The sequence below is a fragment of the Ochlerotatus camptorhynchus genome, unplaced genomic scaffold, assembly GCF_037179485.1.
Source record: "Ochlerotatus camptorhynchus isolate MF236.1 unplaced genomic scaffold, CSIRO-AGI_Acam_v1.1 ptg000306l, whole genome shotgun sequence".
Lineage (NCBI taxonomy): Eukaryota > Metazoa > Arthropoda > Insecta > Diptera > Culicidae > Ochlerotatus > Ochlerotatus camptorhynchus.
The window spans coordinates 431,091-456,662 of record NW_027040794.1 but is presented as its reverse complement, the minus strand read 5'-3'; the positions used below and the strand labels follow the sequence as shown (position 1 = coordinate 456,662).

The window sequence follows — 25,572 nt, the reverse complement described above, 5'->3', positions numbered from 1 at the left end:
TACCTTACCAATACAGGACTCTGTGTTAAAGTTGGATTTCAAATCGGTCTATTTTACAACAGCTCAGGTGTTCCTCATGGTACCAACTTTCTCGATTGTCATGAACGAGATTGGAATGATTCTTAGACTGGTAGACACGCTACGAAAAAGTCATTTTAACATGCAATCAGTTGAAGGAACCGAGAAATTCAATTGAATCAAACGCAATTTTGGTCGAGTTGCATATTGTTCGGTATCGGAGCACTTAACTTTCTCTTCTCTTCATGAAATGTTTGTTTGTGTTAAATAATTTACATTACGTTTCATGTAAACATAGTTATTTCTTAGTGTGTAGACATTTATATATGTGTACACTTGAAATTAAAACTTTATCTTGGGCCAAGATCATGTTTGAATTGTATTAGGGGTAACACTCCTATTGTTGTGGGTTGTGGTACGTTAGAAGCGTTAGGTTGTGCACAGAAAAAAAAATTGTTGAATACTACATGCACAAAGATCATTTCGCTGGTTATGTAATATTACGTTGTACGATATACATCGATTCTGCAAACAAAATTACTTCCATTCAATACCTCGCTAATAACAATTAAATCTTCTTTTTCCTTTATTTAACGTCGGTCTCTGTTCCGCAATCTAGTGCCAATCACCGACGGACATCGATTGCCATCCATTGACGGCAACCGAATGTGCAGGAAGGCAGCTTCCACACCTGCGTAGGATATCGCACCCATTCACAACACACACGGGCCGGGACCAACGGCTTTACTTCCCTTCCGAAGGAAGACGTGACCAGAGATTTTTATGCCTCAGAAAAATCCCACCGACCTCGGCTGGGATTGAACCCAGACCCATCGGGGTGTTAGAAAGCAGTCACGTTTACCACTACACCACCGGCGAATCATACAAATTAATATTACCAATAAATGGGGATTATCTCATCTGCCCGATGGTGTTATTACTTTGCTTGTTGGAATGATCGTTTACGAAAAACAGCTATGGAAGTCAAAAGTGACAGTTACGTTATATCGAGTTATACCTGTATTACATTTTTTTGCTGTGGTATGGAGACCTCTATACACACTAAGGCTTCTAACGTACCGTAGCGATAGGAGTGTTTCACCTATACATTTTTATTGGTATTTACACTGCAATTAAGTCCAATTTTTTATGCAGTTGTTAAAAAATACAACCAACATTAAAAATCAACATTCAAAAATCGCTGGATACTGTTGGATCCTGATTTCATTATTCGTCCACTTTGATATGCAACCTTCAACGGAAAATTTCTGTATTTAGCGTCAAAGATGCATTCTACCGACTGCCCGGCCAAGAACACGGCCCAATAATGATGGCGACGACGCGAGAAAATTTATGACAAAAAGGGAGTGCCTCATTAAAAAATTCCATTTCCCTTTCCTGGACCTACCGTAACTAAAAATGGTCAACGATAAAAATGAGTCGAACGCAGCGGATCAAATCGAACCAGTGAAAGAACGACAAAATAAAGCACCGATCGGCAATGGCATGGCAAAGGAAACCTCGGACCGCGCGTTCCCGTCAAAACCAGACTGCCAACTGCGAGTCCCATATATGCGCCGGAGTCCCTATCGGTTGTTACCAAAAACAGGTTGATATTTATTTCAGCTCCAATTACCGCTGGAAAATCAGAGCGGTTCTCACACACAAAACCCATGCTGGCGTAGTGTGCGTGTGTGTGTTGCCAGTTTTGGCCATGTTTGGCCAACATATCCCGGTCGTCATTGGGGAAACTGCGCTGCATGACGGGAGTGTGCAGCATTGTGCGATCGATCCAATCTTTCACTTCCTAAAACGGCTGGCCGTTGCGTTGACCGTTGCAAGTCGTTGACTCGGTGGGACTCAGTTAGATGGTAAGACGATGCTTAGTGAGGGGGATGTTTTGGCAATAAAACTGGCTTACGTTTGTACGTGGTTCCAATTTGTTTGTGAGCTTTTAACTGTAAGGGTTCCCAACTGTTCATGCCTTTTAAAATGCCGTAGGGGCTGAAAAAATAAGCAATGCTCACAAAAATATAGTTATATCACAGACAAACAGACGTAACTCTGCATTGTGTATCTTCGTTTACGCATTTAACGGTTGAGTTGAATATTATCAGTTCCGTGAACTACTCGTCGCAGCGCTGGCATCGGATCACTATGACATTTATATACATTCTATAGAACTTTTATCTTCTTCTTCTTCGCATTTCAAGCTTATTGCATATCGCATATTAGCTTATTGCGTGCTCTCAACTTAATGTTCTACTATATGCACTTCCACAGTTATTAATTGAGAGCTTTCGATGCCTGTACCATTTTTGCATTGGTATAATTGTGTGGCAAGTCCAATCATACGATAGAACTTTTATGCAATATTGTTTACGAGTTAGCGAGCAAGCTTGTTTTCCGCGAGAAGCCATAGAGATGTCGTTGCTGAGATCCTATGTTTTCAAGAAAAACTTTTTCAAAGAGTTACGTCTGTTTGTCTGTGGTTATACGTTCAACAAATTTACGCAAATGTGGTCATAACATTACCTTCTAGACATTAACACGTAACTAAGGAAAAATCCTAAGGGAGCCAAATTTATTTTTAAAATTTCTCAATGTTTAAGGAATATAAGTTATTTAAGTAACAATTTTAGTAGGGGCTACTGTCAGGCATCAGCTCCCTAACCCCCCCCCCCCCCCGTAGCTACGCCAATTTTTCTAGACTAAACTTTGTATCAGCTTGCCCATAACAAATCCTCCCTTGTTCCCAGGACACAAGCGTGTCCTGTTTCCTCTATGTTACGTAATGTTTCATTATTATTTGACTAAGAAATGACAGTTAAGCAGAAATTAGCTACCAGTTAGTAGGGATTATTCAAGGATACATTTTCAAAAGGACGTATCTACTTTCGCAATCATAGATTCAACCGACAATTTATCGAAATTCTAAGCTTGTCCAATCAATACCAACATGTTGGGGACACTTTATCCTACCTGATGGTGTTATTAGTTCGCGTGGACAACCTAAGAGTTTCAACAAATTGACGTTTGAATCTTAATTTACAAAATCAGATACGTTCTTTTGAAAAGCCTTCCTTGAATTGCTTACTTGACTTATTGATAATTAAATATCTTTTTACACTTAAAAATAACTTGTTTTAAACATGGCGGAATTCATCTCTAACATAAATAATTGATCGTAAGTACAGTACTTTCTTGATTTTATCCACTCTTTCCGCCTTATAAATATTAGACTTGTTATCAAGATAGATGTTTAACGCATACTTTGGCTTCGGAAAAAAAGTATAACATATTTTTATAAAGGGGCTGACAAAATTGCGAATTCACTACACGATGGTACCAAAACCGCATTTCGGAAAACAAAACTGTTTGCGCAAAAACCATTAGTTTAGTTTTAGGCACTATATTCATAGTCTGGCGGTGTCAATTATGGGAGCCAATTTAACGTGTCACTTGCGGGAACCAATCGAGCATGGCTGTTTCTTTTCGGATCAATGTCGTGGAACCAGAGATTGAAATTTTCGATCAGGTGCAAGTTAAACTACGCAATAACTCAAGCTCCTTTTCGCAGAGCAGAGCATCGACAATATTGTCATCTCTCATTCTTCAACGATTATTCATTATCCTCTCCCATCCAAACCGTGAAAATATCGCTCTCTCAAAATCGGTGAGAATAGTTCTCACGTCACTTTTAAAATAGACCAATCTACATTGATCGATTCTCTTCAACGATTCTCTCTTTCGTTAATAACTCGGCTCGAAAAACATGTTCATCTGATCTTATCGTCCAATACGCTTGATAATACCGACAGTGAGCATGCATAAGGGCCTATACGCGATGATCGATTCTCTTCGTCGATTTTCTCTTTTGTTAATAACTCGCTAGATTTAACGTTTCTCGGTGCGTTTGCTGTTGCTATTGATAGGCAATACAACCTGTTACTAGTCTGCATTGAACAAATTCTAGAAAATTGTTTAGCTTAGCTGTAGCAATGCAAAGAGAAAATCGATGAAGAGAATCGATCATCGCGTATTCGCCCTTATGCATGCTCACTGTCGATACTTTCTTTTAACAGACTATGTAGAAAAATTTGCCTGACATATGAATGCAGCCAAGTTATTAACGAAAGAGAGAGTCGTTGAAGAGAATCGATCAATGTAGATTGGTCCATTTGAAAGGTGACGCGAGAGTTTTTCATCCCCCTTTGGACACCGAAAATATTCGCTTGTGTGTTGCTGGAGTTCGAGCAGGAGTGTAGAAAATATGCGTTTGAGCCGAATGTGATGTTAACAGGAAGCGATGCCGTATTGCCAGATTTGTGTACACGAAAAAAGTTCCTCCTTGTTTATTTTCATGCTGGAAGGTTCTTTAACAAGTTAGTTAGCGCAAAAAATAGATCGTTTTTGGAACTATTTTATGATGTATCAAAAATCTGGCAAAGTGACATCGCTGTTAACAGGTAAGACGATTTGAATTTGTCTGCTTTTTTGTTATCCTGGTGTTAAACTGGATGATGGAGATTGGTATAACGTCACACTCAGTCAACCATTTAAACAGTGGGAGAACGATAGATACGACAAATTCACTTCGGCTCAAATTTTTACAGCACATTGATTTGAGCCAATTTAATTACAACACTTTCGTGGTAAACCGTGTCGCGGAGGTGCAACGACTCACTGAAGGAGGCACTTGGAATCACGTCGCCGGTCTGGAGAACTCGGCCGATCTCATCTCGAGGGGTGTCGATCTCTGCGAGCTCGTCAACAACGCACTATGGTGGAAGGGTCCACCGTGGTTAACGTCCGATCCAGCGGAGTGGCCAAGTATGTTTCCAGGCCAAAACTCCTGTGAATTTCCTCCCGAAGTTCTCAAGGTGATACTTCGTACGCTTGCAGCCGTCACTCGATCCACCGAAGCTCCCGACCGCACACTGTTCATCCGCTACTCGTCACTAACGAGACCAACCGCATCGCTGCATATTGCCGCAAATTCGTGTGGTACTGCCGGGCCAAGATAGCAGGAGTCGACCTACAAGCTATTCCGTACCTTACCTCAGGAGAACTCCTTCAAGCACAAGAAGGCCTTGTGAAAGTTGTGCAAAATGAGTGCTTTAACCAAGAAATCGCTATGCTTCTGGCCAGAAGCGAAGCGGATTTCAAGAAATCCCCATTACGTACATTGAATCCCTTCATCCACAATGGTGTACTTCTGGTCGGTGGCCGGCTAAACCACTCTTCATATTTGTTCACCCGCAAGCATCCAATGCTTTTGCCTGCAGCGTACACCTTCACCTCACTGCTCGTTGATTCGGTGCACAAACAGCTTCTCCACGCTGGTCCGCGTGCGATGATTGAACACATCCGTGCGCAATATTGGGCACTAAACCTCCGTAACCTGGAACGGAGACACGTCAAATCCTGCGTGCGTTGTTATCGCACACGACCACAAGCAGAACACCAGCTGATGGGCCAGCTTCCGAAAGTTCGCATCACTCCAACCCGTGCGTTGACTTCTGTGATCCCGTTTGGCTGAAGGTACCAGCACGTCGAACGAAACCAGCTCCAACGATCCGAGCATACGACGCTATATTCGTCTGTATGGCAACGAAGGCCGTACACCTCGAATTGGTTGGTGATCTCAGATCCAAAGCATTCATCGCAGCGTTGCCAATTGCTCTGTTCTGTGACAATGTCACCAACTTCAAGGGAACAGACAGGGAACTATGAGACCTCTGCAAGCAACTCAACGACCAACAACTCCGACTGAAGGTAGCATCGTTCTACGCTGAATCATCCATCCAGTTCAAATTCATCCCTGCGACCCCTCCGACATTCGGCGGCCTTTGGGAGGCCGCGGTCAAGGCTTTCAAGCACCACTTTCGGCGAGTCGTTGGCTTGGAATCCCTATCAAGCGATGCAATGCGTACCATCCTCTGCTAGATAGAGAGCTGTCTTAACTCTCACCCACTTACCGCCATATCCGAGGACCCAAGTGACATGGAAGTCCTCACACCGGGACACTTTCTGGTCGGAACAGCACCAGATCAAGCCCGGAGCCCGACCTTGCCCAAGTTCCCAACAACCGGCTTTCACTTTGGCAGGAGATGCAGCGCAGAACCCAAACGTTTTGGAAACTCTGTTTGCCGGACTACCTTCATCAACTGTAGCAGCGTACGAAGCACTACTGCCGGCAGCCGAATGTTCTAGTCGGCAAGCTGGTACTCCTGAAAGACGACAACCTACCTTCGCTCAGGTGGAGCGTGGGTCGAATCGAAGCAGTACATCCCGGCGCGGATGGTCTCGTCAGACTTGCATCCAGCGCAGTTTTCGACCGACCGATTGCTAAGATCTGTCTTCTACCAACCGACAGCGAAGATAGTTCCGCCTCCACTTCCGGCGAAGTGCTTGGCAGCCCAAATGAAAACGCAGCAACCGTTGCTATCTCAGAAGAATCCTCATGAATTAGATGTTATTTCATTGGTGGCTGGTATGTCGCGAACAACGCGAACAGTTAGCACAATACACAATTCACCAGACAAAAATTTTATTGCACTACACATCACACAACCAACAGATTTAAATACGACCAGCATCCCGGCCAAGTAATCAGTTCAACCCAAACTATTGTATCATCTACACGTGAAATACACAACCGGTCAAAGCAACTTGAAGAAGATGTTCTCCCTCCGATCGAAGCCACCTAAACAGCCTTTGTCAAGGCTAGAGTTTAGAACTTTTTCACCGTAAACCAGAACCAGTGGCCTACCCAGATCATTCCATTCCGCCGTTGCCAGGCGTAGGAGCTACCGAAGAGGATTCCGTGGCGCGGACAACGATTATTATCAATAAAAGCAATCGTGTAGGGTCCACTTCAGATACAGTATTGACAAAAATATTGTAAATACTAGTGTATTGATGTGTGCATGCATATGTGCTGGTTCATATGCTGATTAACCAAAATTGGTGCAAGCTGATCAATTTTGTGTCACAAATTGATGTGCCAAAGTTAATCAGCACCGAAAAGCTGTTTACATCTTGCTTATAACCATGGGTTTGCGAACGACAGGCTCACCAGCACGTGAATCAACCAGCAAGTGCAAACACTCCATTAGGGTGTTTACATATACGCTAGTTCACTAGCTCAACCAGACAACCACGATAGCACGAATTTCAGTTGCTTCTGAAATCACATGCTGGTAGATGCTGATGCTCTGCTTACATTATGCTGGCTACTTTTTAGTACAGTTTAGTTCACTAGCACCAGCACACAGAGGTCGCAGAGGTTTTCTGTCCCGATCAGAGAAAAAAAGGTCATGGATTTTTGATTGGTGGACAGAAATACAGAATTTTCTCACTACGCGGTGCTAGTGTGCAAGTGAATTTCCTAAATATGCTATATCTTGGAATCCTGGTCATATAGAAGGTTACAGTCTTTTGCAAATTTGTTCCGTAGGTCCATGAATTTTGGTTGGTGGACAGCAGTTCAGAATGTTTTCACTAAGCAGTACTAGCAACCGGTGGAAACCAACGATTTTAAATTGGCTCACTACTTACTTAAGGGTCCTGTGCACCACCAGCGGTGCAAAGGGCCAACGTGAAAGACTTCCATCCTGGGCGGCTGCTCGCTTTTTCCTTGACCTGGGCCCAGGTCAGATTTCTATCGACTTGCTTAATTTCATTATTGAGGCTCCGCCGCCATGAGCCCCTGGGCCTGCCTCTACTGCGATGTCCTGCCGGATTCCAATCCAGCGCTTGCTTGCAGATTTCGTTTCCGCCCCGTCGAAGTGTGTGGCCGACCCACCTCCACTTTCGCTCTCGAATTTCTGTTGCTATCGGCTTCTGATGACATCGACGATGGAGCTCGGCATTCGAGATCCAGTTGTGAGGCCACCAGGCACGAATTATATACCGCAGGCATCGGTTGATGAAGACCTGCAGCTTTTGAGTGTTCTCCGCTGATACACACCACGTCTCGCTGGCGTATAACAACACAGATTTCACGTTCGAGTTGAAAATTCGGATTTTGGTGCGTTGACTTATCTGGTTGGATCTCCATACGTTTCGTAAACTCGCAAAGGCAGCCCTAGTCTTCTTGATTCGTGCACCTATGTCGCTCTTGGTCCCGCCGTCCGACGCTATTTGGCTGCCAAGATATTAGAAACTTTCGACCTTCTCCACTGCTTGCCCCGCTACCGTAAAGTTGGAAGGGTTGCCCGTGTTGATATCCAACGATTTGGTCTTGTTGACGTTGATGGTGAGACCCGCCGCAGAGGAGCGTTCGGTTAGGTCATTGAGCTTACTCTGCATATCAGAGCGCCGTTGTGCTAGTAGAGCAACATCATCAGCCAAATCGAAGTCGTTGAGATGCTCCATGGTGATAGGCTGACTACTTGACTAAATAGCCTATTGGTCCCAAGCAAATCGAGAAACGTACCCTATTCTAGTCTAAATTCTAGTACTTCACTATGTTTGTTTTGATTCGCTATGAAAATTTAACAGATAAAATGAGGGGTGAATTTTCCTATGTTTCGAGGGGTGCATCGATTAGCTTGGGACCGAAGATAGTACCAGAGCTGAGCCAAATAGTTGAGCACGTTTCGTCAGGACCTTCTGGTCTTAGAGTTACCTCTATGGTACTAGTGTTCAAGTGAATTTCCTGGATATGCTATATCTTGGGATTTAGGTCATACATAATGTTACAGTCTTCGGTAAATTTGTACATTAGATCAAGGACTATTGGTTGGTGGAGAGCAGTTCAAAATGTGTTCAGTACGTGGCGCTAATGTACAAGTGAATCTCCTTGTCTTGGGCAAATTTGTTCAGTTGGTCATGAACTTTTGGTTGGTGGATAGAAGTTCAGAATTTTTTCACCAAGAGGCACTAGTGTGTAAGTGTATTTCCTGAATATGCTTTGTCTTGGAATCTTTGCCATAAAGAAGGCTACAGTCTTCGGCAAATTTGTTCAGTAGGTCAAGGACTTTTGATTGGTGGACAGAATGTCAGAATTTTTTCACTAGGTGGCACTTAGTGCAGGTGAATTTCTTGTATATATCTTGGGATCCAGGTCATATGGAAAGTTACAGTTTTCGACAAAGTTGTTCGGTAGGTCAATACCATTTGATTAAGAACAGAAGATCAGAATTTTCTACTTTGATTTTCAGCATCAACAAATTTTACCAAACAATCGACTTATAGTCGACCAGGTACAACTTCCAAACATTGTCCACGCACATTTTTTTCCATTGTATCCGTAATATTCCGTTCCGCATCCCATATTTCCCGGTCTAGTTAGCGATCGAATGTCTAGCTAGCAGCAGTGTTTTCGCTCCGTCTCGATAAAACGCAAAACAATGTACATTGTTTGTATTTGTTCGGCATCGAAACTGCTCGTACTCGGTGTTACGTGAGTTTGGCTGACTTTTCCTGATTTAATAGCACACTCCCAAACCATCGTCCGTTGGCCGTTCGCTTGTTAGCTCCGCAGTTGATCGGCGTGAGTAATGGGGAAAAAACGCGATCACATTATTATGCCTTTCTACAACGTCGACGACGATGGGAGATCCTTAAATGGAAGGGGACTGATGATGGGTCGCCCGATGCGTGATCACATGTGAGGGAAGTGCGGTTTTGCCATATATCGCCGCTATATTTAGACGGGACTAATATGGAACGATGCAAAAGTGCATTAACTTTTCCAGTTGTGGATTCCTTTCTTCTGGAAAGAATTGATTTTGTATGTTTTCGAGGGGGAATGGTATGCCAACTGAAACGTTACACAACTGGCAGGTAGCCTGATTGTGGGAAAGGAAATATTTTCATCAAATTTTCGATAGTGATTAAATCCAAACTTGGCATTCCGACAACTTCCCATGTTCACGTCTTAAACAGCTCTCCATATTGAGAAGATCTCGTACAGCCAGTTGTGTACTATGCTCCGCCTTCACCGCATCATTCCGCACATGCATACATGTACATTTATTTACACATTTATGCTCTTGTTTGTTGTTCTACCAAACAAAAAACTTTTCACGGTTAGTATGCAAACACAAACCTTTTCCTTGGTAGGAGAAAGGAACAAGCACATAAGACGCACGCTGTTCGTTCAGTCTGTGTTTATAAACAAAGTGCATGCAAAGACGACCAACCGACCGACCGACCGACTCCGATCGAGCGGATTGCATCCCATAAGAGGGCGACCAAGATTCCGAAAATGATCTCAAAAGTAGGTGAATCGGTTTTGCGGCTTTGTTTGTCTAACTGTTGTTTCCTGCGGCTAGCTAAACAAATCATCAATTGGAAACCATTCGGTTCGGTTGCATCTTTTTGATTCCAGTAATTAAGCCGTGACCACCGGGGGGGGGGGAGGTGATTTGTTTACGCACAAATATTTTTGTTGTTGAAAGAAGAGGTAGTTCCAGTTGAGGGTTCACTCTGCGGTAGATGATACATGGAGTTGGAAGATAATTCAAATTGATCCATTATATTGCAAGAGAATTTCAGGATCGATGGTAGTCTCATCATACATCCATATTCTCATTTTCGTTCAAACCGCATTTTCCATACAGAAAGAAAAAGTTTTTTGTATGGAAAATACGGTCCAAACAAAAACAAGAATATGGGTTATATTCTAGAGGGTAGAGGTAGCAGTTATGGCAATATTTTCCTATTTGGTGTGTTCAAATTGTGGTTTATGTCACAATATGAATACACCATACAGTGTAGAGATACGTGCTACGTAAGCTGCCGTGGACGGATCCCTTCCGATTGTCTTGCTACGAAAGTCTTTGCAACTGATCCATCTGGAGCCCCTGTCGGTCCGAATAGATACAGCAAGGGCATTGCTAATTGCGGATATTTCGCAAGGACGCACCGATTGTCCTGTTCTCCTTGAGCAAGTTGTCATCAATGTTCAACCCCGAGCCCTATGGAATAATTCAATGCTACGCCTGCCCATACAGCGAACTAATTATAGCATGTTCAGCGCAATCGGTGGTTTACAGAAACTCTTCAATAGGGTCTCTGCACTGTTTGACTTTGACCTGACTCGCCAGCTGCTTCGCCGGAGGTTTAGTTCGTTTTTTCAAGATCAGTTTAGTTTGTCTAGTAATGTTCCTTTTTTTTACGAGATGACTATCTATGTACTTATTGATGTTTAGTTTTAGTACTTTTCATGTTTAGTTTAGGTTACATCATTGGGGTCAAGGACGCCTGTTGATATTTAGTCATAAATAAATAAATAAATATAGACCAGAAGATCCCAAAGAAACGTGCTCAACTTTTTGGCTTAGCTCTGGTACTCTCTTCGGTCCAAAGCTAATCGATGCACCCCTCGAGACATAGGAAAATCCACGAACCACTCAATCAATTCATAAGTTTAGAAAAATAAAAGGTGCCCTGTAACGTGGGTAGATCACCTTTTTGTGGTACGTTACGAGATGTTAGATCTACCACCGATTCCTAGTCCTGACTACTTCAAACTAGGGGAACAGGATGTTTCAGTAATCCAAGGAACACATCTTAGTCCTTGTTACTTTTTATGTCTTGTTGATAGTGACAAGACTCGGCTTTGTCTACCGAGGATGATCTTGAAACAAGGAAAAAATGAGTTAGTTGTCTTCATCTATGTGATTCCTAATCTTCTATTCGTTGTTCCCTAGTTTGAAGTGGTTAAGACTAGGGTTCTGATGCATGGTCATTATCGGTGTCCAGCGTTGGAAAAGATCGCGATATTTCACGAAGTTCACCAAGGGAAAAGTTCGCGAGTCATAGTGAGTTTTGGTGAACTTTTCCAACACTGTCGGTGTCATACTTAAATTTTGTTGCTAAGGAATCCAATTTTGACTGACAAAGGGGGGCGCCTTTGGAGGGTGTTTCAACACTCCGAAGGGTATAAATAGCGGAACCTTTCAATTAGAGTAGGATCCTTGCGATAAATGCAAGAGTGGCAACTGTAAAATAGAATACTTCATCATTTCTCAATAGTGATGGAGTAATACGACATGCACTAAACTAAGGACACGGGATATAAATACTACAATAGATCAATTTACTGGTCGCAGTAGTGTTAGGTCCCGAACAGAGGAAAATAAAATAAAAGGTGCGGTAAACAGTATTAGCTTTCTCATGCATTCTTATACGCCTACTCTAACGTCCTGCCATTATACCAACTGGGGGAAACTAACGATTTTAAATTGGCTCACACTGGACTAGCCTATCGGTCCCAAGTACATCGTTGAACGTACCTCATTCTAGTCGAAATTCTAGTACTACACTATGTTTGTCTTGATTCGCTATGAAAGATTGACAGATAAAATGAGGGGCTCGTGCATCTTCCTATGTTTTGGGGGGTGCATCAATTAGCTAGGGACCGAAGAGAGTACCAGAGCTGATCCAAAAAGTTGAGCACGTTTCTTCGGGACCTTCTGGTCTTAGAGTTACCTCTTTGATTATACTACGTTCAGACTATAGTTGATATCACGTATTATATAATATGATATCAAGATAGCCTATATTACGTAATATCAGATATAGTCTGAATGTACGAGTAGCTTAAAGGTGAACCAAACTAATAAAGTAAAAGTATCTCTGCCATCCCTCTTTACAGACCAGATTGGAAACTGACAGCAAGCAAACTATCTACACGCTAAGAAATGTTAACCCAAGTTTGGGTAATCAATTCGCATGGCCACTGAAATAAAGAGAGAGAGTCACTTCTACTCAGTGCAGTTTTTAGAAATTTCTCATACAACTGAGTAGAAGTGACTCTCTATCTGAGTTATTCTCATACAGGTTTGTGTTCACCAGAACGTTCTTGAGCAAAATGTGAAAAGGCACACAAGCCAAACGTAAACAATACATTAACATGTCGATTGTTCACGAATTACAACACGCCAACACAAACTAACTAAAGGGTGGAACGGTCAAAAATTGGTCAATCATGATTAAGTGTACATTGATTATGTTTTTGATAAATGGTCAAACTTCATTTCTTTATGAAGTTCAATGACTACACAATACAGGAAAACTATTTGATTAGGCTTAGCATTTTCCAAATGCGAACTGTCGGGCTTAACGTTTCACCATCAGATTTTTAACTGCTGTCGTATCAATCTTATTTGATGCTGATCGTCAATTGACTTTGAACTGTTTCTCATTTCCAACTGTTTTCTGAGTTTTCTTGAGGTTTCGCTTATCGATTGCTCAATATTTTTCAATTGGGTTCTTTAGGGGTTTTAAGGTAATTTGATATTCGTAATCTGCTTCACAAATGGAACCGAAATCCAAAATTTCATCGATTTTGGGAGTGAGCTGTCAATTTGTTAGTTTTAGGGAAGTGATTAGTTTGCTTTAAATCTTGATTTAAAAATCAAGATAGAAGTAAATGGATCTTGATTTCAAAATCAAGATAGAAGTAAATGGGATCGAAAAAAATATCGTTGTGCTCAGAAAACGAAGCCCTTTCTGATGACGTATCGAAACCGATATATTTTTCAAAATTAAAGAACCCAATTGAGTGCAGCTCCGGCGAGTTTGGACAAAAAGCGAGGTCTGGCCAAAAAAGCACGAAACAACTGTTTTTTTTTTCTTAAAAAAGGCAATAATCGATTTTGCAAACATTTCTTGGTTGCCAGTTGTCACGAAAATTTTGCTTTTCAGCCCACAGGTGCAAATTGCCTGGCAAACCAAGCATTTTTTCGGGAACTTTGACAACTTTTACTGCTTAAACTTATCTTGAACCTCTCCTTTTCCGGTAGCCATGTAAAATCTTGACCTGGGAACTGCTTGAAATCTGCCTTGACGTATATTTCATATTTATTATAACGCAACCAATCTGCGTGGGAATAATTTGGATTTCACTAAAGCACGAGCAAAATTTTGATACGGTGAATGGAAAATGGTAAAAACAAAATAGAGGCAACATTCGGTACGTACAGACCTATAAAATGAGGGGTGTTCAAGTTTTTAAATGCACGATTAGAAAAAAATCGCCAAATCCTAGGCGACCAATTTTTGACCGTTCAAAATTTCAAAGAGCAAAATTTCTCTCAGATGCTGGTGTCGGTTTGCCAGAATGAGACTATATTCAAGTAATTTTTTCAATTTGCCACATAGACCCTTTTCACATGTTGCTCTAGTTACTTGCTTCCTCCATCATATGTCAAAACAAAAACGAAAAAGTTGAGTGTTGTGGACTGGACTCTGGAGTATACGTTTATGTGCAATCGTTGAAAAAAATTGTGCATGATGTTGTCCGCCATGGTTAGTAATTTATGGTTTAATTTTTCAAAAATAGGGAAAATGGATGTAATGTCGGCCTAAATGCCCCTAATTTGGGCCCATACATAAATTCAGCAATCGATTAAATTTTCAATCCGTCCCAATGACGCGTTCATCTAGACAAAATTGATAAATAGCAGATTTTAAGCGATGGGCCCAATCTTAGATTCATAGGCCAACATTAGAGCCATTTCCGCTACTGAGTAAAATTTCATTCAATTGTGAGTTGCTTTGTTGTTATTGAGCTGTCAACTGCTCAATTTACAGTGGACTAGTCACATTTCGTGTCCTTACTGGCACTAGTGTTTTGGGAATAATAGAAGAGTGAACCATATTGTTAATTTATGATAGTTTGTGACATACGAACAGGTTTTTTTTTATTAAAAGAGATTTAAAGAGATATATAATTTTGTATTGCAATCGTCAATCGTAGTTTCTGTCGCTCATTTCATAAATTTGAATTGAAAATAATGTTTAGGAATAGATTTTCAACATTCTATTCTGTTCTAACGAACTCTTCTTTTGAGGGAACCAGTATTGGGAAAGTTCACCAAAGCTCACTATGACTCTTGTAATTTTCCCTTGGTGAAATTCGTGAAATATCACGATCTTTTCGAAAGCTAGAGGAAACAAACAAACATAAAAATGATGATGATGGTTTCGCCTGTTTGTACAATTATAAATATAATCATGTGTAACAAAAATATTTTAAAACATACCTTGTTTTAAAACATGGCCCGCTTACTTTGCTCTATCTTACAATATAATTTGTCAACGTACAAGTATAATACGTCACACAAACTTTTCAATAGCTTTAGTTTTGCAAGGATGAACTAAAAAATACAAAACCTACAACAAAGTCTCCATAAAATTCTCTATCATCATCTCATCCGCCTTTCCACCTTTGCAAAGGAACCCGACAAACATTCTCTCTGCAAGATCCTCTAAAAATAACCCAAAAGATCACTTTCATTAATTGACCAGTCGTGTACAGTTTTCCGTTGCCGCTCGTCTGGAAGACGTTCCGAGTAGGTACCTACGATCAACGGCGGTTCACCTACAGCGATCTTTAATTTTTTGTCTTTTTCCCTCTCCCATCTGCGGAAGGTGACCACATCTCGCGCCACACAATAAACGATACACAAATTGCAGATAAATCTCCCCACCACGTGCCGCCACTGCCGCCAGTCCCCAAACAAAGGGAGAGAGATGTATCTCGATGGAGTCCGAAACTGGAACATGTGCGCCAAAATGAAACACATGTTCTACATGAAGATGCACAAAGGTAGAAACTGGTGCTGTGTGCTGCAATGGACTACGATCTGAGCGCAGCAGCGTCCACTAACTGCATCGCTGGGGATTGGCTTGACTCAAGTGCATTTGTTTTCTCGACTTTTGTAAAGGAATCGGAAGATGCAGAAACAAAACGATTTGTGTGGGATTATATGGCATATTGTCTTCTGGTCTGTGCCTGCTGATAGCATTGAGCAATTTCGCTGTCGGCTCGGAGCTGGCACTAAAGTTAAAAGAGACTAAAGTAGTTATGGAGCAGTGAGTGTGATGCTCGTTGGACGAGCGCAGAATTGGATGTTTTATTGTGTTTGATTTGATTATAAATGCCGCAGGAAATTGGCTATCCACGGTAACAAATCAAATCCAATTTTGGTAAGAACTGCGGCTTGTTTAGAATGAAACATGGTGAATATTGTTGTTGAGTGTATGTTTGTTCTACCAGTGATTCATTGGAACATGGTTGGAAGCGTTCTTGTTCGAATTAGTTGTTTAAACCTTAATATGCTGCTTGTAGAGATTCGTTGCTGGCGTGGGTGTTTGTGAATTGCTTACTTAGGTGTTAAATGGAATCATCAAATTAAGGGCATATAACAATTTTTGAAAACATACTTTCTTACTGTTGGGCTCAGATAGTCTAGTCTGTGGGACGGTATTGCTTAGCTGATGGAGGCTAGTTCTAATCCTGCATTTTTTCTCGAATTAGGTTTGGATTGTAAATTTGCATACAAATTCACACAATGCTTTGTTAACTAGTCCGTTTCTTTACTAGGCTCAGCCGTGTGTGACACTTTGCGGAGCGAAAACTCCGTAATTTTTAATTAACATATTAAATAGCAGTAAATCTAGTGGGTACCAATTACTCGTGCCGGGCTCGAGGTTAATGGGTAACAATTTCGATTGGAAGGAGCTAGGTAGGAAACAGGATTCTGAAGCCTCCTTCAGATACTACTCTCAAACGGTTTACGAAATGCTGGCTGGGAAGGGGGAAATAACACATAAACAGGTGGATAATAAGACATGGACATAATGGCTGGAAAATCTGTCGAAATGGTCACACCAAACTCTAACATTAGACAAACAAAAGAATTCGTAGATCGCCTGCATGTAGCAAACATCACGGGTTCCCAATACATCTTTTACTTCACGGAAGGGTTGTCTACCTTGGGCTACTATGGTATCCAATAGACGTGCTCTGGAAGCGTCATTACCCGGGCAATGCCAAACTGCGTGATCGATGTCATCATAACCGATTCTGCACCTACATATATTGCTGTCAACGAGGTTTATTCTGTAGAGATGTGCGTCTAGCGTGTAGTGTTTGGACATAAGTCTTGAAATCACGCGAATGAATTCCCGACTTACATCCAGACCTTTGAACCACGTTCTCGAAGAAACATTTGAAGTAATGGAATGTAACCACCGCCCAAGATAATTACTTGTCCAATCGTTTTGCCAACTTAGAAGAGAACTCTGACGTACTAATGGGAAAAAAATCATCATGTCAAATTCTTCTATCATAAATCGCACCTTGTTGTGCGCCCACCTTTGCGAGAGAGTCTGCCTTCTCATTGCCTGGAATTGAGCAATGTGAGGGGACTCATACAAAGGTAATCATATATGATCTGTCGACCACCAAACTCATCTGCTCCCTTAGCTTTGAAAGGAAATAAGATGGATGCCTACCTTGTTGCATCGACCGAATAGCCTCAATCGTACTGAGACTATTCGAGAAGATGAAGTAATGGTCTGTGTGCATGTTGGTAATCATCTCCAATGCGAAGTTGATTGCTGCTAGCTCAGGAAAAATGTTCCTAAAGCTTCCGGAAGGCGGTTGACTATTCATTCGAGACACCGAAGCCAGTGGATCCATCAATACGTGATCCATCAGTGAAAAATCTTCTATTGCAATTGACTTGTTGGTACTTTCATGCATTGCTTGGCATAAAAAGCTTCAAAAAATCTACAACATTCGATAATTTTCACTAATAAGACCGGCCGGAACAAATTATAATATTTTACTTTTTCGTCCTGGAATTTCTAAAAAAACATTATGGTGGAACAAAAAAAGTGTATTTTGTGCTGTATGGGGTAAATTTTGAGCTCTTTAAAAAATCACATCCAATCACTTGTTCATAATCTGTATAATGGGATTTCTACATCTATAGAAATCTATAGAAATCTATACGACATTTTCTGAAGAAGATCGCGACCGTGATTATTTTGCATTTTTTCCAGAACTTTCAAGGGACATTGGCCTCAATCAACAGGATATTGATTGCAGGATAGGATGCAGGATGTTTTGCAGGCTTTAAAAAATTTAGACGCCTCAAAAGGTCCTGGACCTGACAGAATTCCTCCAGTATTTATTAAATGTCTAGCAATGGAACTCACTGCTCCATTGTTCTGGATTTTTAATATGTCCCTGGAATCTGGAACCTTCCCAAAAACTTGGAAAAGCTCATTCCTAGTGCCTATTTTTAAATCTGGCCGAAAATCTGACGTACGTAATTATCGTGGTATAGCCATTATCTCTTGCATTCCTAAACTTTTCGAGGCAATTGTCAACGAAAAATTATTTCTCCAAATCAAAAATAGAATTACTGACATGCAACACGGCTTTTTCAAGGGTCGCTCGACCTCGACAAATTTACTTGAATTTATAGACTATTCATTGAATGCAATGGATAATGGAAACCACGTAGAAGCTCTCTATACAGACTTTAGCAAGGCATTTGACCGCATAGACATACTAATGCTACTTTTTAAATCGCAAAAATTTGGAATTGAGTCAGGGCTTCTAAAATGGCTTGAATCATATTTAACTAACCGCCAATAAATAATTAAATTCAACGGAAAGAAATAGAGTCCAATTCAAGTCACTTCAGGCGTCCCCCAAGGCTCTCATTTGGGGCCTCTTCTTTTTATTCTATACGTAAACGACATTTCTTTCATTCTCAAGAAACTTAAATTGCTTATTTATGCCGACGACATGGAGCTCTTTTTGCAAATAAGAAATGAAGAAGACATCAATATATTCCGGAATGAAATACACATATTCTACATATGGTGCAAAAGAAGTCTACTAGAATTGAATGTAAAAAAAATTAACTTAATATCATTTAGCAGGAAAAGAACAACTTCAAATAATTCAATTGCACTAGGAAATCAAAATGTAGAAAAATGTGAAAGAGTTAGAGATTTAGGAATTATTTTAGACTCTAAACTAACTAACCATTACAACACAATTATTCACAGGGCAAATAACATGCTAGGCTTTATAAAGCGCTTTTGCTACAACTTTCAGGACCCATACACAATTAAAACACTATATATCGCCTATGTGAGGTCAATACTGGAATATTGCAGCATTGTATGGTCTCCTTTTTCAATCACGCATGAAGAAAGATTAGAATCCGTACAAAAACAATTTCTATTATACGCTCTTCGTAAATTAGGTTGGACATCATTTCCTTTTCCATCATATGAAGCACGCTGCATGCTTATAAACATACAAACATTAAAAGAGCGTCGTGAATATGCAATGGTTTCATTTGTAAACGATATCGTTTCGCAACGCATTGACTCCACAGAACTTTTATCAAAATTAAATTTCCATGCACCTACTCGGCAACTCCGAAATCGAAATTTATTTGCCATAAAACATCATCGCACAAATTATGCAAAATATGGGCCATTAAACCGCATGATGGCCTCTTACAATCAATACTGCGAAACAATTGACTTTACAATGTCTCGGCATAAACTAAAACAATATTTTTACTCCATAAGGCATGATAACTCATAAAAATGGAAAAGCTGACACTGCTTAATTTTTATTAAAGAAAAAAAAAATATACTTTTCACCTTTTGTCCAAAGTTGACGAAATAAATAAAAAAAATTAAGAAAACAAAACTGTATTCTAATATGTACTAGTCTACGTTGGTTGACGAAATAAATAAATAAATAAATTATGAGTATTTACATTATTAAAAAATATTTTATATTTAAATAACTTATTTTAAAGAATAAGACTTTTTTACATACTCATCATGGCGATTATTGGTTTGTGATAGTCGTTCATACTTTTCAAACGAATATTTTCTAGTTTAAACTTTTTCAAGCTTTCCATAGACTATATTTTCCCGTTAACTTTATACCTGATGAGTTTGTTTAAACAATTTCATGAAATATGGTTGATAATTGAACTACAGTCAATTTATTGTATGCTCTTAAAATTTATGGCATCCTTCTTAAGTTGATGAATCCAATTTTTTTTCAAGGATTTCCTTCGAAGTAGGGCATGGAAATAATTTGGCCTAATCGCCCACTTTAGGCCTATCGAACAGAAAATATCAAATAAATCCATGGTTTCGGCGTTAACAAGTCCATTATGCGTATGGTACGATACTTTAGTTCAAATACCGAACGGAATCAATAAGAACGCAAAAGCAAAATAAGCGCTCCGAATGCAATGGCGTTAGACCGAATTTAGAATCCGTAGGCCTAGGTTGGGGTCAAGAAGCAGTGTTAGATTTTCAACAGTATCTCAACAAGTTGTTAGTACTTTGACTATATGTTTAGTATTACTTCTGCGTGAAGTCAACTATTCACATAGTTGAAGATGGTAATTTAAAATAACAGACTAAAGTGGTAATTTTTATACGATAGATGAGGAGATGAAAGTTTAGAATTGATAGTTTCGTTAGAGTACGGCAGTGTGAAAGTTGCATATAGAGAGTAGAAAGCGAGCTAGGACAACTTTTAGGAAGGTACAAATCGGTTTTATCGTCTCTCTTTACCAAACTCCCCCGTTGGAGAGGGATGGTGAGGGGTGTGTCCCCCCCGTCACCACTGGCAAAAAGAGATGATCACCGACACGCTCAAGTACCGACGATTACCACTTTATCCTGTTATTTTAAATTAGCATCTTCAACTATATAAGTTGTTAGCCTTTATCAAATCTTAACGGTAATTACGCAAAAGTCAATACATTTAGAAGTCATCTGAAAATATTCCAGGCATATAGTGTCTTCGAGAACGTTTCTTCATATTTTGTGGCCAATCTGTTCATGCTAGTGAAATTAGGGTGGTCTATAAAATTGGTGAATTGAAAATGTAAACTTTTCTATTGATGCAATGCAATGTTCTACAAAGTTGCAGAACAATAAACTTTTCGCGAGACACCAAATTTTCATAAGTAATGTTTTTTTGAACAAGCAGGTTAGGGTGGCTCCTGAAAAATTGGTTTTCTATGAATATCATTTCATACGTTCATTTCTCGTAAAAACGATGTTCTAGACACTTTTAGAACTTAACAATATTTTTGCTGAAGCAACTAAGTTGCTATCTTTTTTTATTGGAAAATTAAAGGTGGTTTTCTTAAAAAAAATTGGCACTTTTCAATTGTCAATATCTCTAAAAGGAGCCAACCGGTTTTCAAATTTTGAATTCCATTAGAAAGATCGTTATTTTGTACATTTATGATGACGAAAATCGCTAGAGCAATTTTTGTTTAAAGCACTTAATTTAAAATTTAAAAAAAAAAAACAATTTTATGCAAAAAATTGCCATGATTATTAAAATAAAGGAGATGGTATCTTGATTGCTTTGGCAAAAATTTGCGCCATCAAAAGTTCTAAAAGTGTTTACAACAAAGTTTTTGAGAGAAATCAAAGCATGAAAAGATAATTGTAAAAAAGTGATTTTTAGGTGAGGTTTTGACAGATTATTCCAAAGCATACCGCAGTATATTTGAATCTTAGCGTCCATATAAAGTAGTGATAATAGCAAGCTATGGTACCCTCTCTTCAACACTGCACAACATTCTTGTCCACGGTAGCGCGATTGTCAAACACTATATTGTTCCAGTGGGGATGTTGAGTGAAGAAGCTTTAGAGACACGCAACAAATCCATAAGGAAATTCTGTGAGTTCCATTCTCGCAAATGTAGCCGAAGTGCCAACATCGAGGATGTATTTAATCGATTGTTACTTACATCTGATCCGGTTATATCGCTGATGAACAGAAACAGGAATAACCAAACTGACGAATTTCTACCCGAAGAAGCTCTTAAACTTTTAATTGCCAACTATTGATACTTGTTAAACTTACTGGGTACTTTAACAATAAATATCATAAAATTTATCCTTGCACTTTGTTTTTAATATTTATAAATCATGATGTAACTTATTTTGAATACTCCAGTTGATCTCATTTTGGTTGACTTAACGGTTAACACAGCAAAAATGAGAGCAAAATTTTATACTGTTGAAGCAAACGGAAAACTAATCCTGCTTTCAATGAAATCAATTTGATTACTGATTTTGCATTCATAATTTTTAACTGAATACGGGCCTAGAGTAAATGGTTACCATTCATGTTTCTCAAGCTAAAAGACTTAGGCTCCAATCTCACCGCGGGCAAGTTACGAATGACCTAAAATGTGTTAAACAAATCAGATAAACGATAATCATTAGTTCAACGACAGATGAATTTCAATTAAATTTTAAACAAGACGTAAACAGCAGAACTTCAAGTTAAGTTACTTTCATTTAAAACGTCTTGACTGCATAATGAAAGCACAATATGATATCAGACTTATGTCGTAACATTTGAAATCAAAATGAGTTTTCATTATAATAGGAACTGCACACTTTAATATCGATTTGCTTTCATTTTGTTAACCGACTTTGCTCGGGTACCCAGGCTACGCACGCTAGTCTTTCGCACATGGATAAAGGGTTCGACTAATTTAGTGTTAAAAAAAATAATAAGGTGTTAAACAGATCGACTACATGAAGATAAGTCCAATGTAAAATAATGCACTGCCTTGAAAACCAACCTGAAAATTATTCATGCACCAATTCACACAGCTGATTGACATCCAATTATCAAGTGACAAAAGTAGCTCCAGCATTCGAGTCGAGTCGTTCAGGTTCAGCTATTTCCAGATGTTCAGTGGCACATGTCATGTAACGCCTAGGAATGCCATTTCTTTACGGCTCCAGCAGTAAATACATCGAGTGAGAAAACATCGAGATCAGTTACAGACGTCCGTCACTTCGTCACATGCTACGCCCGTTAAGTCGCCGATCATTGCGTGCTGTGCCCTTTGAAATGTGGGCGAAACCAAAATGCATCGGTAACAAAAAACCACATCACATCGATCAGCCAGCTTTCTCGGGCCCTACCTAGACTCAACAGTTGAGACAGGAGACAGAGTATCAATCTAAACTTGATGCTGCTTTCTGTACGTTGCACCTACACTTACTTCTGGAGATCACTGATCCGGCGTAGCCACGCGTGACAACATGCTCATTAATTACTTCGATAATCTAGTTCAGATGGCTTTCGAAGTTGGTTGATGATCAGCCTTTTTCCACGCTAAACAAGTGCATCGTAAACTATCATATCCGTACGTTTTATTGCCCTAACTCTAAAAACGTCCTCAATTAGCTATATCTTGAATTCTTCCATTATCCAATGACAAGGAATAAAGATAGTGGTCTAGCGGGTGCATTATGTTTTACTTACTTGACTGTGTCGCCAGACCAGACTCGCTGTTGATTTTATTGCTAATGCTTGCATGGCAGAGCCGGGAAAAGAACAAGAGGTCGTGGATCAGCACGAATCTCCCATGATCGTTACGTACTCTGGAGTGTACCTAGCTATATTTACTTGTACAACTATGACATCACGATCAAAATTGTTGCAGATTCCTTTATGCGCGGGGTTTCTTATGCTCCTGATTTCTTTCGTCGTCGTTGCCCATGGGAATGCTCAACGATGACTGTATTATTAAAATGGGATTACAGGTAGTCCAAATAGAAAACATTTGTGGTGATGTGAGATCTCTAAAACCAGACTCTTTCTACACAGCAATTTTTTTTCAAATTGAATAATTTGATATACTTGATATCATGAAATAGAAAAAGGAGATCAACAAGAAAATTGCTCATGACTTTACGCCAACTAGTTCAATCGTTCCATCATAGGCCTTACTACTGAATCATAAATCACCACGACATCGACAGAGACATCGTGGGAACCGGAATCGTCCGACGATGTTGCATATATGTAATTCAACTGTCAAGCAACCATCTACTATTGTTTGTGCTTCTCCTCATGGAGTCAAACAACAACACATGTTCCCGAAAAAGTGAAGCTTAATTGACATTGATCTCCAGCAGTGCAGTTTGTATACCTACTTACTCACAGTCTATTATTCGGTTTACAAACATCGCAATCTTCAACCACGCAAACGGTTTCCGTTCTGGCAGGAAAGGGACGGTGCGCAGTGCTCAGTCGGTGTCCATTCAGCGGGCGAGCGCGGTTCCTTTTACGGGCCAGTCACTGGCTCGTCATGATGAAATATCATTATCTATTTGTTGAAAGGTTGGACGCACAAATCTTGGTCATCACGTGTGTGGGATGGCCCCACTCGAGTGTGCGGTAGGTATATGGTCTAGGAAACCAAAGTAAAAGACCAAAAGTGCATTCTAACTACCTAGTTCTGGGTGGACGGTCACGAGACCACATGAGAGAATCAGAATCGTCCAGAAACGGAGAGCTGCAGCAGTAGCAGCTACAAGAGCAAAGTGAAATAAAAAGTCGTGACATTCCCAGAACGAAACAATTATTTTCTAATCCATTTATGGTCACAATTTAAAGAAGGAAAGGTACAAGTCTGAGTAAAGGGTATTCTCTGAGAGGAGTTGGGAAAAGGGAAGCCGATGTGTACGAGTGTAGTGTATACGAACATGCATGTTACACTGCAAAAGCCGGTAGCCATAAAAAATGACCAGTTCTCAGTCGGACATTTCCATTTATGTGCTGTGCTGCAGTGACTAATGTAGGAAGTGCACTGTTTTTTTTCTGTAAAATTAGAATCAGTTCTCAGTCAGAATCAATCCGGTTGCTTGATTTAAAAAAAGTTCTATTTCTTTTGGTTTGGTTGTAAGCATTTATATTATTTGACAGCCATCATCACTTCAGGACCTACCCAAGTAACCGTAGGCACGTTGTTTCGCCTTTTTGGCTATATACAGCTGAACAACGGCTATACCAGTGTTTGTAATTTCTGATGAGGCCCGAATATAGCCAAAAAGGCGACCTTATGGTCCATTTAATTTATCTTCCAGTAGTCACGATAGTGATCGTGTAGAAAGTGGCTCAAGTTAAACCTAGGCCGCAACAAAACAAAAGAAAGCAGGTAAATATAGCTTAAATTATCAACACGTTTGATCCAAATCGGATATGAAACAGGTGTCGTCTTTATGTGGGCGCTGGAGGTTTAAGAATCTAAAGAATTATTCGAAATAAAAAAAAAAAAAAAACAATGGCACCTTATGAAGTGTGCGGGGATTTTTTTTTGACGTAGGACTACGTCTTTGATTTCTATATGGGGATACACTTTGTGAAAACCGAAAATGGAACATGTAACAAATTAAGAAAGATTTTGAACGTTAATAACTCAGCTGCCCCTGAACCAATTTCAATAATTTTATCACCAATCGATCAGAAATATGGCTACGCATCGAATGCCTTCGAATGTTGATTTTCAACAAGAAACTATTGAAAAAGTGGCGAATGTCCAGCATTGTCCAAAAGCGTCGAATTAACTAACAAATCCACCAATTACGTACATGCATATGCTGCTTCCCCAACACAGTCATCAGATAATTATTCCTAGGCGAAACATGTCGATGTAGCATTACGACGGGGCTTTGTAGTTCAGTGGTTAACGTTTCTGCTTACTGAGCAGAAGGTAGGGAGTTCAATCCCAGGCCTGTCCCCTTCCTTGCAATTTTTCACTTTGCCTTATTCTATCCCCACTAGATTTAAATAAAAAAAACAAATTTTGCTTTAACTGATCGCATCACTTACCACAGTGAATCCTAATCTAAAAATAACCTACCTCACTTACACAAGTATCTTTCCCGAGACAGCCGTGGAGATGTAGAGGTATTCTCGGT

The 25,572-nt window shown here is 40.0% G+C and overlaps 1 protein-coding gene and 1 pseudogene across 2 annotated transcripts in view; both read left to right on the top strand.

Annotated features, from left to right (window-relative positions):
- The window catches only part of wb (wing blister), a 409,502-nt gene that overhangs the window by 130,758 nt on the left and 253,172 nt on the right, over window positions 1-25,572 (top strand). The window lies entirely within an intron of this gene.
- On the top strand, window positions 4,854-6,373 carry LOC135707259 (uncharacterized; annotated as a pseudogene).